General features: G+C 40.2%; 1 non-coding gene across 1 annotated transcript; it reads right to left on the minus strand.

Annotated features, from left to right (window-relative positions):
• Positions 1-9721: 9721 nt before the first annotated feature.
• Positions 9722-9793, minus strand: TRNAH-GUG. Its single transcript has one exon. It is a non-coding gene; the product is annotated as a tRNA-His (tRNA).
• Between the last annotated feature and the right edge of the window lie 5187 nt (positions 9794-14980).

Below are 14980 nucleotides of genomic sequence, written 5' to 3' on the forward strand. Positions count from 1 at the left end.
AAAAATACCAAGCAGTGAAAAGGTCAGGGAGCAAGTCAAAAGCAACATCTGAAACAGCAAAAAGATATTCCAACTCCCAGATATCTCTCCCAATCAAGGGGTAACCCTGCCTCTGAATATCTGACACTGAAAAGAGATAAACCCTGTTTACAGCTTCATACTTTTCATGCAGAGAGTGATCGGTAGGACAGCTCAAAAAAACAACTTAATTCCCACATGTGAGTGGTGAATACTTCAGCACATACTGGCTTCACTTACAAGAGAATTGATTAAGAGTTATGTCCAAGTATGATCTCAACAGATAATATCTCAAAGTATAAAAATAATCTCTAGCACTACACTTTGTTCTCAAAGACGGATGGCAAAAGACATCTGAGCACAGATGTCAGCAGCTCTCTGACAGTGAATCACTGAGAATGGAACAAGGCTGCATGCTTTTTTAGGACATTCAACTCAACAAGACTTTCCCTGCTGTCCTATTCACACCAGGTCAGGCCTTTCACATTCATCGTAAAACTGACCAAGAGAATTAAAATGCTACAAGCTACATTCACCAAGTATGCTGACAGGCAGCAAAAACACATTCCAGTTTGTCTACGGCAGCAAAAGCCTCCTCCCAAATCTTCTGTGATACTTGCAAATCAAAGGAGCACAGAGGTCCTGCAGAAAGGGTTCGTGGTGGCTGGAGAGTGGGAGGAAGAAACAGGAGTATTTGCTGCCTGCACCACACTTCAAATTCCTCTCTTGCTCAGAGCAAATGCAGTCCTAGCAAAAGTCCCACCTCTGGCAACAAGAGACTAACACAGCAAGTACTGGCTGGCAACACCTCTTCTAAGATGTTCAGAGCAGGAGGAACCTTATCTCTGGCACCTCTGTAGAAGCCCTTGGGGGAAAAAAAGGGATGCCACAATTATCTTTTAGGTCTTACATTAGTTCACTTTTGATAAACGGAAATCTGTAGGCTTATTTTGAACTTATTTACTACCAAAATTTCATGCAAATTTACTTCCTTCTGCTTTGTTATGAACATAATAATGTTTACCGTTTTCAGTTCAAAGAAGTTCAAGTAACAGCAGCACTTGGTATTCTGCTGAGAGATTCCTCTGAAATACATCTCTCGCACTCACATGTGTTTACCAGAAGGACCATGGCATCACTGCCGTGTGTAGGAACATCCTGCCCCAGCGTACCAGAAGAACTGATGGAATTACAGCACATGCCTGTGCAGCAGTTCAGGATCACCATGTCCACTTCCACCTGAACTGTATGCACCACCCAAAAGAGTACAAGCACGGTAAGCAGGTAGGCACGTATTGTACACAGGTAGTGAGCACCCACCCAGCTTCGGGGAGTACCTTGGCACTGTCCCAACTCATATAAACAGGGCAAGTCAGAACCAAAGGCCCAAACTTGGCACATTCAAAGACGCATCTGCTTCCATTCCTACTAAACTTCATAAAAGAGCCAAGATTTCTGTCCTAAGTGTGTGCCAACCCCAGCAGGACCTAAACTTAAAATAGACCTACTTTTAAACAGAAATCAGTAGTTTTAATGCTGTTCAGAAATGTTTTATGTAAGCAGTAATTGCCTCTGTCACTTAAAAACATTAACCATACTGACATAAATTTCCATGCTAGAATACTGGAGACAATATAGTCAAATTTTTCAAAAGCAGATGTGTGTCTTTCCACTGAAAAAGTCAACTCAAAATAAGCACCATTACTTTGTAGTTGATATTTCCATCCTCTTCCCAGGAAAAGCAGTAATTCATACTTAGGGAACTAACATTTCACTTTTTTAAAGCCAAGTTTGCATCAGACAAATAGAGTTACAATCCTTCCTATATATTTCAGAAAGCAACAGTATGTTACACCATTTCAATTGTTTTAGTAAACAAAAAATTATGTTCTACTACATTAATAACACCGCCGTGGCACTGCCTTTTCCAGTAAAGCTCTAAGCAAAGCAAATACTGTCCCTGAATTCCTAAGCCAGCACCAACATTACCCTCTGACTCTGAAATTAATTCACACAGAGCAATGGTATGACTTCATATGGTCCTTATGCTTTAAGAAGTCAATCTGTGCATGGATGCTAACACCTACTCTTCCAGTTTGTACTAAAGGAACCATTAACAGTCAAAGCCAAATCTACTGTGCTGCATCCACAGTCTTTAGGCTTCTGCCACCGCAGTTAAAAGCATCTTCTGTAATAGCATTCTGTGGTCACTTGTATCTTTCTGGTCATTATATAAACGGATTTGAAACCTGTACAACAGAGCATAACCACATGCTGCCATAGTGGGTGTTAGGGAAACCTTCCCGTCTGACCATCCAGAAGCCACTCTGGCAGTCACACTCGCACCACCCCAGGCTGCCACCACTGGGACTGAGGCCCCTTCACAACAGGAGTGAGCCGAGGGGTGCCCCACTTGACTCCGTACACACCCTACATTCACACAGTCAGACCAGTTTCCCTCACTTGCTGTACCACAAGTATCTCACAGCAGAGTCAGAATCACAGAAGCACAAAATATGCCAAGTTGGAAGGGACCCCCAAGGATCACAAAGTCCAACTCCTGGTCCTTCCCCAGGAGTCACACCCTGTGTCTGAGAGTATCATCCAAACACTTCTTGAACTCAGACAGGCTTGGTACTGTGACCACTTCCCTGGGGAGCCTGTTCCAACACCCAAACACCCTCTGGGGGAAGAGCCTTTTTCTAATATCCAACCTAAACCCCCCTCCGACACAACTTCAGCCCATTCCCTCGGGTCCTGTGCCTGGTCACTGCAGAGCAGAGATCAGTGCCTGCCCCTCCTCTTCCCCTCAAGAGAAGTTGTAACTGCAGTGAGGTTGCCCCTGAGTCTCCTCTCCCCAAGGCTGAACAGACCAAGTGATCTCAGCCACTCCTTAGCAGGCTTCCCCTCAAGATCCTTTAAGTAATTTAATTGTGGTGCAGCAACACAAGGTCGAGATGGTGCCTCTGTGGAGGGACCCCCAAACAAAGGAATCTCTGGGCTTTTACATCCTCACAATCTGTGTGCCCATTCCAATGGGGACATTTAGTCCGAGGTCTTCCCACTGTTCATCAGCTCCTATGGAGTCTCTGGGTGACCGGCCACCCCTGGCCAGTACCACAGGTCCCTGTGCCTTTTCAGGTGACAGCCCCTTCCTGGGGCTCCAGCCATCCCCCTCACCCAGGGCACAATCTGCAGCTCCCACTGCAGCTGCACACTCAGATACTGGCACTACATACATTCCTCAACAATGGGTAGCATTCCTCCTCACAATTGTCTCCTGTGTGAACCGAGGGAGAAACAGAACTAAAGTCGAGAATACTTTAACAAGTAACTGATTACCTTCAGTGACCTGAAAACTTCCTAAAATACAAATATCTTTTTTCTGACAAAAAAAATTAAAAAAGAAAAGGAAAACCAAGCTAAATTATACAGCTACTAAAGGATTCAGAAACATGAACAATCCACCAAAATCTACCTTCTCTTATTAACTCTCTTTACAATAAGAAACTCTGTGTTTTATCTAAGTCACTATCTAAGGAGAGGAGCCCCTGGTGGTCTAGGGGAAAGGCACTGCACTGTCACTGCAGAGACCTGGGTTTGATTCCCGGTCGGGGCCCCTCCCCAGGCAGATGGAGCTCGTTAGCCCTGTAAGGCAATCCATCTACGTCCTGAGGACCTCGCTGCCACCGTCCAAGCGTGCTTGGCCCCGGCAGATGAACCTCAGGATTAAAGGGTGGGCTCAGTTCCGCGGACACTGTGTCTCACCTAAAAAATCCAATGCGCAGGCTGGAAGGTGTAAAGACCTTCCCCAGTTCTTCGTTCGCGAAGACTGGCCATTACTTACTATCTAAGGAGAGTATCAGCCTGCCCAAGGGAAAGCAGGTTATCATCACCTATAGTCAGACTTAGTATTTCACATTACTGTAGTCAAAACAGAAGAGAAACCTTGCCACCCTCCCCCCTCAAAATACCCCATCTCTCTAAATAGACATCACTGCTCTGCACTGTTGCTTTCTTGATTTTTTGTTCTTTCCCCATTTAAATGGCTGTGATTCCACAAGCCTGCAACTACCTTGAAACATGAACCCACAAACAGACTTCTCAAGTTTGTGTGTGAAAGGGGAAGAAAAATCTCGTTGTTGGGGCTTCTCTTTTTACAAACCCAAATATACAAAATTTACTTCAGTGTTTGTTACTCATGTACACTCATTTTACCTGAGCTCATTCCCTACAGCATGAAGTCACAAGGAATATATGAGAACCTGGATCTGGGTCATCTCTGTAGCACTACCAGAAAGAGCGCTTAATTTGGAAATGTTTTCAGCATTTCTCTGAAATGCTCTGAATAGCTGAAGTGCCCTGAAATAGCTCTGAAAACAATGCCAGGTTATCTCCAAGATACATATTTGCTTTTTGTGGTGATGTAAGTTGCCCATCACACTTCAGCCTTTTTTTTTTAAACTTTTTTTAAAAAATTGCTGCCTGTCACAAAATCAACAGGAAACAAATACATTGAGATAACTCTTGAACAATAATAGTTTCTCAGGGAGTTGCCAAAAGCCATCAGTCATCACGCTAACACATCAAGATGTTTGGAGACCAAGCTACATAATACTGTACTCTGCAAATTACCTACTAGTTTGTTCAGTTACTTAATAGTACCATGTCCATCCCAATCCCTGCCCCCTGCCCTCCTTGCCTCCACAGCAGCACAGGATTAGCTTGTTCCGGACTAGCAGGTGAGCACATTCTTGGTCTCAATGCAGACTGCTCTTCTTTTTGCACCTCAAATGGAAAAGCAGTTTAATGCAACACGAGTCTCCCAGTCACTCCTTTTGGCTCTTTAAGCTTCACCCCTTTGTTGACACCAGTTCTTCAAAAACTCTCACTGCGAGATAAGAAACTGCAACAGCTCTGTGATACATAAAATCAGCCAGCCAATGTTAATTAGAAAGCAACACAGAATAATACAGTAAGGAAGGAAATACAACAGAAAGGCCCTCCCACACTTCAACATCAGAATGAACAGGGCCTTCCCAGCCTAACAAACTCACTGTGAAGCTGGGGGGGACATGCTTGCTATGCAATGCCCCTAAGAGTAAAAATCAAAGCAGCTTGACCACAAATCAAATTATATGAACAAGGATTCATATTTTTAAAAAGACAGAAAATAGAATTGCACTGAGTTAATTCATACTCCAACCCAGGATTTGAATAGGCAAAACTAGGGAGAACAATAACAGAAATATAATGCAATGTAGCTCCTTGCACTTAAATATCCAGTACATCATCTGTACACTGTTGTCCTTGAGAAGAGAGAAGTCAGGATTCCCAAGTGCTGTTTTACAAGCATTCCTACCCATACTATTGATCTCTTATTATTAGCACAACTGCTTATTTCCTTTCTTGCATTTCATGCAATTTGTACATGGATGTTACCATACCCAGCTTGAAACTTCGTTCGAGGACCATTTCATTCTCATGTTCCTGCAATTTTACTCTTCAGGGAATCATAGTAGCTCTGAATAAGGTGTATGTAAGTCTTCTTATCTTTCCCTTGGTTTTGGTAGATATATGTTAAGGAAAACATGACAAGAATCTAATTCCTTTCATAGAATAATTATTTTTCCCCCTCTTTCATCTACAGCAGGTGTCAAAATAATAATTTCAAAATATTTATTTCTAGGAAGAAGGAAAGAACACCTTTTTTGTCTCGCTTGTAACCTTCAGGGTATCTGTAACTTGTACCAACACCATCCTGTGTTTCAAAAGGAACATGTTTTATCAGTACTGGAAACCAAATGAAGTTTATATCAGTGCCTCACAAACTCAAGCAGTTCCTTACTTGCCTAAGCCCAAATTGTTTGATGATTTCTTCTTGCAGAATAAGGTGCACTCTGGAAATGATGAGTTACATGGGGTGACCTCTAAGAGAAATACACCAATCGACACCACAGTTATTTACACCAATTTGCACCACTGCAAGTCTGTTCAGTAGAGTTGCAACTTTTATTATTTTACAACTGTCAGTTATAGACAATTTTTCCCAAGGAATCATAGTTAAAACCAAACTCTAGGACAGACACTGCATAAAAGACAATATAAGGCAACTAAATTAATCTAGCTTTCTAGTAACTTCATACTTGACTTCCCTTTTCTCTGTATCTGCAACCCTAACTACACTCTTAGTTTTTCATCTGCTCTTGAAAAAATAATAATTAACTCTCTTCTGTTAAACGGGAAGGTAAAATTTCTAGATATCAACCCGTTTTGCTTAAAGTTGTCTGCTTTATCATCTTGATTCATCATTTACCTAAACTGCGGAACCAAGTTTAATTAGAACAGATGCAAATGGAGTAAGATTTTTTTTCTTATCTTCCCACAGACATAATGGTTCTCAAGACAATATTTTAGCCTTTACAAACAGAAAAATATAATTAATCTTTAAAAAAAAACAGATTAGCAGGTGTAAATAGACACTGCAGCAACAGTTGGTTTTTCTAGAAAACACAAAGAACTTTGTACTCTGTTTGCAGAACAGATGCCCTGATTACTGGTTTTTGAACCACCTTCTCTTTTTACACTAGTGCTGGCAACACTTCTCTAATTCTTCACTTCTTTTTTTTTTTTTTTTTTCATTATTCCTAAGGCCTTTTAGGAGACATAAGACTTTTGGTGCCACTTTAGAACAATTAAGAGTAAAGAGCAAGACTCATCAAAAACATTTACTCGACCTTGCATTTCCTAACGCAACACAAGTCAAGTGCCCTGGAAACTTGAAGTAAATGAAAATAGCTTTATACATAGAATTTTCAAATTGACATAGAGAAAAAGAATCCAGCTCAGCTAACAGATGTCAGACATGCTTTGTTTGTGGAAAGCATTCAGCTTCCCCAGCAATGATCTGGTAAAGGAATTTGGACAAAACACACAAAAAACACACCAATGCTTACAAGCACCAACTCACTTTGCCTCTTAGGATGATGAAATTTGCCACGTGCTTCAGCAAAACAAAGAGGAAAATTGTTAATCCAGCTGCTATTTGTGACTAGGCACTGTAATACAGCAGTATCATCTACCTAACTTCTGCATCAAGGCCTGCTGTATACAGAGTCTAAGCACAAGATATTTAGATATTAAACATCACCAAGTGCTTTTTGTTAAGACCTGCGAAAAACCTGCAGGAGAAGCTGGCTCATTCAGGACTTCAGATCATCACACAAATAACTGCAGCAGGAGCAGAGCCAGCAGCAGGGCTCCTCTGTCCCCAACCAAGAGCTAAGTGGAACTACAGCTGACCTGACGACTTTGTCGTCACACCAAAGAAACGTGGACCATAGCTAATAAATAAATAAAAGCAGTCAGAACCTGGAAATCTTCTCTGCTTTACACAAATAGAGGAACAACTTCAAGTGATGCTTTCGCTCACAAGCACTCGCAGTTATATTTTATCAGGAACAAAACTATGCTTCCGGCACTCCAGCTCTTTGCTGAATTGGATGCAGATGATGAACAGCTTTTTCCAAACATATGGAAGACAACACAGCTGAAATCTCAGCTAGGCCTTGAGAGATCCTGTACATAAGGCATTAAGCCTTCTACAACACACAAGGAATTTAGGCGGTAACTACGATGATTTCATTTCATAGGGTGATTTAACGTGGTATTACGAGACAGAAATGTTAAAAGAAAGTAATAAAAGCTTTTCATGTACCCTCAGATAAAGTCAGATGTTCATATGTCAAGTATCTGGACAACCTCTGCTTTCAATGGAAGCCTTATCTCCACTTCAAAGGGAGGAAATTATACAAAAGGGGAAAGAATGTACACCTCTCAGTACTAGCAGGCCCAGGAAACCCAAGACCAAAGGACTAAATCCATCACTTTCCTGACACCTCCAGGACAGACAAGTCTACAAGATATTTAAATGAGAGAAACTGAAAGCACAAGCACTTGCAGTCTCTGTCTCAGCCACAAATATATAAACCTTGCTCACTCTGTTACTTGAATAATCACAGCATAGAAAGGACTTTTCTGTATATCCACTGCTAATAATACTCCTGATTATTGCTGTGAAAAACCAGCATTCCCTCCACTACGTGTAGGTGGCTTTGTTTTTTTTAATTGGTGTTGCAGGCAGGATGTATGTTTAGCTTTCTCATTTCTTAGTTTGTCCTCAAATATTAATGTAACATGGACTGAATCCAAAACATTAAAAGCAGAGAGTTAAACCCCAGCTTCCCGGGTTTTTTCCCCTACTCTAAAAATATTTCTACACACTATTAGTTATTTAACAGTGAACGAATTCTTCTGAAGCCCCATCCTTTGGTACATAGTTTGATAGGAACTAGTTTGATCAATAAACTCTGCAGTAAGTAGTTTTGACATTCAGAATCAGGATGGGAATTTTTCATGTGATACCTTGCTCTGGTACTTGCTGATTATTCAGAAATTTGTCTACCCATGCTACGAGTTGATGCCTTAGTCCTTAGACAGAACATATTTGAGACTTCTACAAAGCGGCAGCTACTTCTGGCTTCAGTGGCACAAAAATCTTGTGAACAGCATGGAAGTTCAACCATTACCACTGCACTTTCAAGTACACAGTTTGGTGTTGAAATAGCGTCAAATATTTCTTATCAGACATATATATACTTCAGTGGGACAATTCACATGCCCAAAACACATGATATGGCTAATATGACTGACCTAGCCATACAGGTATCCTGTTAACACTGATACAGATTCTGTATAGCTACTGAAGGAGTTGCACAAGTTTACTTTACAAGTCTTATATGGGATGTTAGAAGGAGACACAGCTGGGACAGGTGACCCAAACTGACCAAAGGGATATTCCAGACCATGTGGCATCATGCTCTGATAAAGTGAGGGGAAGATGGAAGAAGGAGGGACATTTGGAATGATAGTATTTGTCTTCCCAAGTAACCATTACAGATAATAGGGCCCTGCTCTCCCAGAGATGGCTGAAAACCTGTCCATCCATGGGAAGCAATGAATTAATTCCTTGTCTTGCTTTGCTTATGTGCACGGTTTTTGCTTTCCCTATTAAACCATCTTTACCTCAACCCACCCCAGTTTTCCAGCTTTATCCTTCTGATTCTATCCCCAATCCTGCTCGTGGGGGAGTGAAAAATCATGTGGGGCTTAGCTGATGGCTGGGGCTAAACCATGACAACAAGCAAAAATACAAACTCTAAGAAGATGGCCAGCCTGCAAAGTATGTTAAAGGTACAAGCTAAATTCATTTGGTGTGGAGGGAGAAAGTCACTCCAAGGTGAGTTTTTACAATAGGGTTTTAAAGAGTATGCTCCACAATAGCATGAATTGTACCACAAATGAGACCTCTACTTACAGTCAAAAATTTATTGCTTTTTATCTCCTTTTCTGGGATACTCTGTTATTAAACAGATATATGAACTTTATAAAATTCCTTGGCCTATAAAGCAGATGCAAATTATGGCCACTCTCTTCACGAACGAAGAACCGGGGAAGGTCTTTCCACCTTCCAGCCTGCGCATTGGATTTTTTAGGTGAGACACAGTGTCCGCGGAACTGAGCCCACCCTTTAATCCTGAGGTTCATCTGCCAGGGCCAAGCACGCTTGGACGGTGGCAGCGAGGTCCTCAGGACGTAGATGGATTGCCTTACAGGGCTAACGAGCTCCATCTGCCCGGGGAGGGGCCCCGACCGGGAATCGAACCCGGGTCTCAGCGTTCACAGCGCTGTGCTTTAACCACTTAACCACCAGGGGCTCCCCAGATGCAAATTACAAGCGCATTTAAAGGCAATGTTCAACTCTACATATTTTGCAATGAATAAAATAATACAAAACCCCAAAATCCTAATCAGAGATGATGGTAGTGTCAGATGGTGACAAAAACTGTACTTTGAAATCCCGTATCTATCAAATAACATTGTCAGGTTGGGCAGATTAGGCACTTTCTTCAACAAATAAATTCATTCATTAATTAATTGGTCCAGTACAACATTCTTGTTTATGCAAGAAATACAGCTCAGTTAACCTGTAACTTGTATCATTCACATATCTGAGATAAATCCATTTGCATAAGTAACTGGTATGAATCAAAACAAGTCAACAATGTCCCTTTCCCAGTTTTACTGAATTCACAGTTCAGATGAGGAATTACAAAAAAGTATTTGTAAGTAACCTAGCTTGCCATCATGCAACTGTTTTACTGGTTCACAAGACAAGGAAATAACCAGAATCCATTCCTGGAAAAATTTAAAGAGAAACAAGTTCTTGAGACACACTGCCTCTTTGACCTTGACATGCTCCCGTAGTAACAAGTTAAGGAACCTACTAATAAGTTAAGAAACTGGGTAATCTGTCACCAAAACTAAGCAGTGCCTCAGCATCCAAAATCCTGTACCACCCATATTTTTCAAAATTATTAATTACCATGACTGGCTGAAGAATACAGTCAGTCTTAAAGCTAAGTGCAAGTCAGAGAGAGCTAAATCACCAATAGAACTACTTCTACTACATTTTCATCACTATTATCACATCACTGTAGACTGCACCAAAAAGTTATCCCTAGGCTTGACATCAGCCAGTATTTTCTTATGGCAGAATGAGACAAGATCCAGTAAACAGTTTTAATTTCAAGTTTTAATATTTTCTTTAAAATTATATTTTGTCTTTTATTCACAAAGTAAATAAATGAAAAATTTCACTTGCAACAATTCACATTGTCCTTTAAAGTTCTGTGAACAACCTGTAACCCATGAACATAAAGCTTCTTTTTTTTTTTTTCCTACTATTTCTTTAATAGTTTTATGGGGGTGGTTAGCGGTTTAGTTTTTAGTTATTCAAAAAGCATTTTTAATAACTAGTATGAATGGGAAAGAGGCCTAGTTTCATTTTCTGGATCCAAGAAACTTCAGGTGGAAGAAGCGTGTGTACAACTGCTTTCAAACCATCCCCTTTTGCCCTGCTCCCTTCCTTAAACAGTACTTTTATAATTTTACCTCAGTTTGTTTTCTTCTGCTCATTTTCTTCTGAAAATGAACATTCCCTTTGTAAATATTTTGTTACAAGCAGAATACATTCCCAGGAATTTACAAGGCAATTATTTAGTTACTACTACTTTTATCCAGCTCAGTCACGTAGCTTTTCCTGCATAAACACCCATACAGGTGATCCAAAAATAACAGTGGCAGAGCTGTGCAGCCCTGCTGAGCCTTTAACAGCTCTACACTTGGTTCAACAGTTGAGAAATATAAGGGATGTAGGTCAAAGGCTGTCATGAAACATTCCACTTGCCCCTCTCAAATGTTGGAGGAGAAGCTAAAACCAGTCCACACACTGTCCCTCCCCTTCCTAAGAGACCTGTACACTGTAAAAAACAGTAAGAAAATGCTCTGGTCCACACTCAATGGTTTATTTTCCCCAAGAGGGATAATGAGCTAAGAATGCACATTTTTTATAACAAAAAAAATCCCTGTCTCCTATCCCAAGAGGGCATTTTCATTTCCTGGTCCTGTAATAAGGCTGACAGTATCTACCACAGCCACAGGCACACAGATTTCTGCAGAAAGTGACACAACAGAGGTCCACATCAAAAGTATTTAGTGAAGGAGCTTTCACTGAAAAACAATGCACAGGAGGGGGGAGAAGAGATCACACAAAGCAGTATGGCCATAACCTCTCCATTTTAATCAGTTTTGCAACCTCGAAAACATCTATCAACTATTTTGTAGGATAAGTCTGAAAAAGGTATTAAAGAAGAGCACCTAAGTGTCCCAGAGATATTTGCTCTGGACTGCTAACTCTGCAAGGTACCCACAGAACATGAGAACAAAAAAAGAAATGGGAACCACAATCTGAGCGGTAACTTTAGGGCCAATTACAATCTTTTCAATCCCAAAGTCATAATAAAGCAAGGACAAGACCACCTCTGAAGAAAACTGATTTTGTTAACGGGATAACAAAGCTAGTTACCAATGCATCACTGACTCTACATATCCAGGGCCTATAGCTATTGTGCAAACACCCAAAAATAACAAAGAGACAATTCAAAATCTGAAGAAAACACTGCAACCGGCTCTTATAATGTAGAAGATAATGAGATCCTGGTAGGGGAAATAAAAAAAAAAAAAAAAAAAGCTGTGAGATGGTAACTTTTGCAGTATTACAGAAGTTAAGTTTAAATAGAATTTTTAATGAATGACAGTGTAAAATAAAAAAAGAAGCAGGCATTTATCATGGTGATCAGTAACTTGATACCTCGTAATAAATTTTTGTATGTGACTTACTGACAAATCCAGGTGCAAGCTCCTGAGCAGATGAGCAGCATTATTTTAAGGTTGTTAAAAGTGCAATTATGACCACATTCCTACTAGACAGTACAGAACCTTAGACTTTGCACTGGCAAGAGAACCCCACTGAGCTTTCTCAATATTTTCTCATCTCAAACTTCAATCTGAGTCCTACTTTTCATTTGAACTCCTCATTTCAGATAATTCTAATATCTTGAAAGTCAACACACAGTATATTATTGGTTATATTAGACATTGTTTTCTCAAAGCAGTGTAGTATTTCAACCAAAAAAAAAAAAAAAAGGGAGTGCTAAGCTTCCACTACTGGTTAAAACTACATGAGAAAGTGCTTTCTGATGGGAAAATGTTTTGGGAAGACACTGATCAGCTCTTTTCAGTACAATATCCAACTGCAGTGTTGCATAACTCCAACAAATAGGAATCCAATCGCATGAAAAGGTGGCACACAGCCACACTTAACAATAGCTCTTCTGTGCAGACAGAACTCCAATTCAGAGCAGATGCTGAGGGGAACCTGATCACATCCCTGTGTCACAGTTTACATGAAGGACTAAGCCACAGTTTATCCTGTGAATTACTCGATTGTGAAGAACACGAAGTGAAAGGAAAAGAGGAAAACAGATGTTGTCACCACAGCTGATAGACAAAGGAAGTCTAGACACATCTGGATATTATGAAAGTAAAATATTTTAAACATGACTTCCAGTTCTTCTCTCTGGTAAATATGCATTAGATGTTCTGAATTCTAATCCCAAGTTATTTGAATTGCAGTTTAGAAATACACACACACACTCACACAAAAAAACACATCAAAAAAAAAAAAAGGGGGGGAGGGGAATTTCTGCTGGCCAAAATCCCATGATAAGCAGCACAGCACATCATGGAACAAAAAAAATTAAAAACAATTCTACGATTTCAACACAGCCTTCCAGAACAAAGCTGCTTTTATCATCTTTCTTATGGTTCACTGCAGAAATTTACTTGATTTTTCCTGTAAAGAAGGAAGGAAGGACATAAGCAGCTCCTGTAGCAGTGTGACATTTCCTTAAGGAAGTGACCTACAATGATCATCATGCTCAATTGGCTGCCCTAGTCAAGGCTGAGCAAAAGTTAAAGCATGTTGTTAAGCTCCTGAGAGACTGCTGAGGGATCTGGAGTTTCCCAAAAGGTGTCTCAAGTCTGGGACCTGGGGAACATCCTGGCATAACTCACCTCATAGTCTAGATTTTCAGAAGAATCTACCATTCAAACAGCCAATTCAAGCTTGAATCTGCAAAGCAAAACCTTAGCAAGCTATCCTAGCATCCCTGAAAAAAAGTGATGGAGCAATTTACAAAACTCAGACTTTGTCAAAACTCTTCTGAATTTTCCTCTCCTATCCTAAGGCAGTGAGGTGATTGCTCTTGGATAGAAACCTGCCTTTAAGATTTATAAGACAATCTGATCCTCAGGACAACTGCGAGAATCACATTGGATGGACAGAATAATAAAAGGCAACACTGTAACTCTGGTCTATTTCTTGAAAGATTCACATTTGAAAAATATAATTTGCCTTCCATGATAAAAATAGTCTCAAATGAATACAGAGTAAACATAGATCTCTTTCTCCATTACATTTCCCTAACACTGGTAATATATGACAAGCTATTTGCAAACTTGCTTTACAAATCAATATGGAAAATACACCATATCAATACATCACCAACTTGTTTACCAAGTTCAGTTTTTCTCCACTGGAAACAACGAAGAGAACTTGGCGAACGTTCAGGGCAGAGGAACAGAGATGAGCATTTGGTTGGACTGACACCCTGACAGCCAAGAATACAAAACATTCCACAGATATTTGAAGGGTGCAAACAGCCAGGAGAAAAAACAAATTAAAGGGGGAGATGACACAGATCAGCTCACTAAGGCAAGCAAATCAGCGGCTTGAGGAGTACATCAGCAGAATCACTTGCAGCAACATAAACCACCAAAGTCACCTTCCCACAACACGCCCCTTGTTCAGAGAACAAAAGAAGCAGTACCTTCCTGCTGTCCAGCAAATGCCTTCATGAGTTCAGTGAGGACTACTCCTGTATCAAAGCATTTCTTCAGAGCCAGAAATACATGTACACCATTGGGCTCAAATTAGGTTTTTCCATGCTTTACACTTTCATCCGAATTTGTACTAAAAAAAAAATGCTCTGAATAGTATTTGAACACCTTCATCACCCTGATGACAATTCCATAAGCCCAAAGTTGATAATAATAATGCCACTAACCCTCCCACTTAATTCCTCCGTATGTGAAGAAATCAACGCACTTTTACAGTTTTGTATTATATGACATTACCTACTATGAACAGGACAAACCCAAAACTTTATGCATATAATCAAACCTATGATAAAAAAAAACCAGCAATAACAATAAAGCACTTTTACCTGTGAACAATTAATTTTTCTTCCATGAACTGCATGACTTTGCAGGAAGTTTTCATCTTTCAGACTGTAGCTTGTCACAGACAACTGAAATTACCATAACACTGTGTTCCACATTTTTCAACTCACTAACTTTATACTATACTTAGATAACTAAGTACTATGTTTATCTGATTCTTGTCATATGTGTCACATTTTTCTCAGCAATACTTTTTCTG

This window comes from Empidonax traillii, unplaced genomic scaffold (genome assembly GCF_003031625.1).
Source record: "Empidonax traillii isolate 1590-97213 ecotype Southwest subspecies unplaced genomic scaffold, ASM303162v1 scaffold205:size1172791, whole genome shotgun sequence".
Classification (NCBI taxonomy): domain Eukaryota; kingdom Metazoa; phylum Chordata; class Aves; order Passeriformes; family Tyrannidae; genus Empidonax; species Empidonax traillii.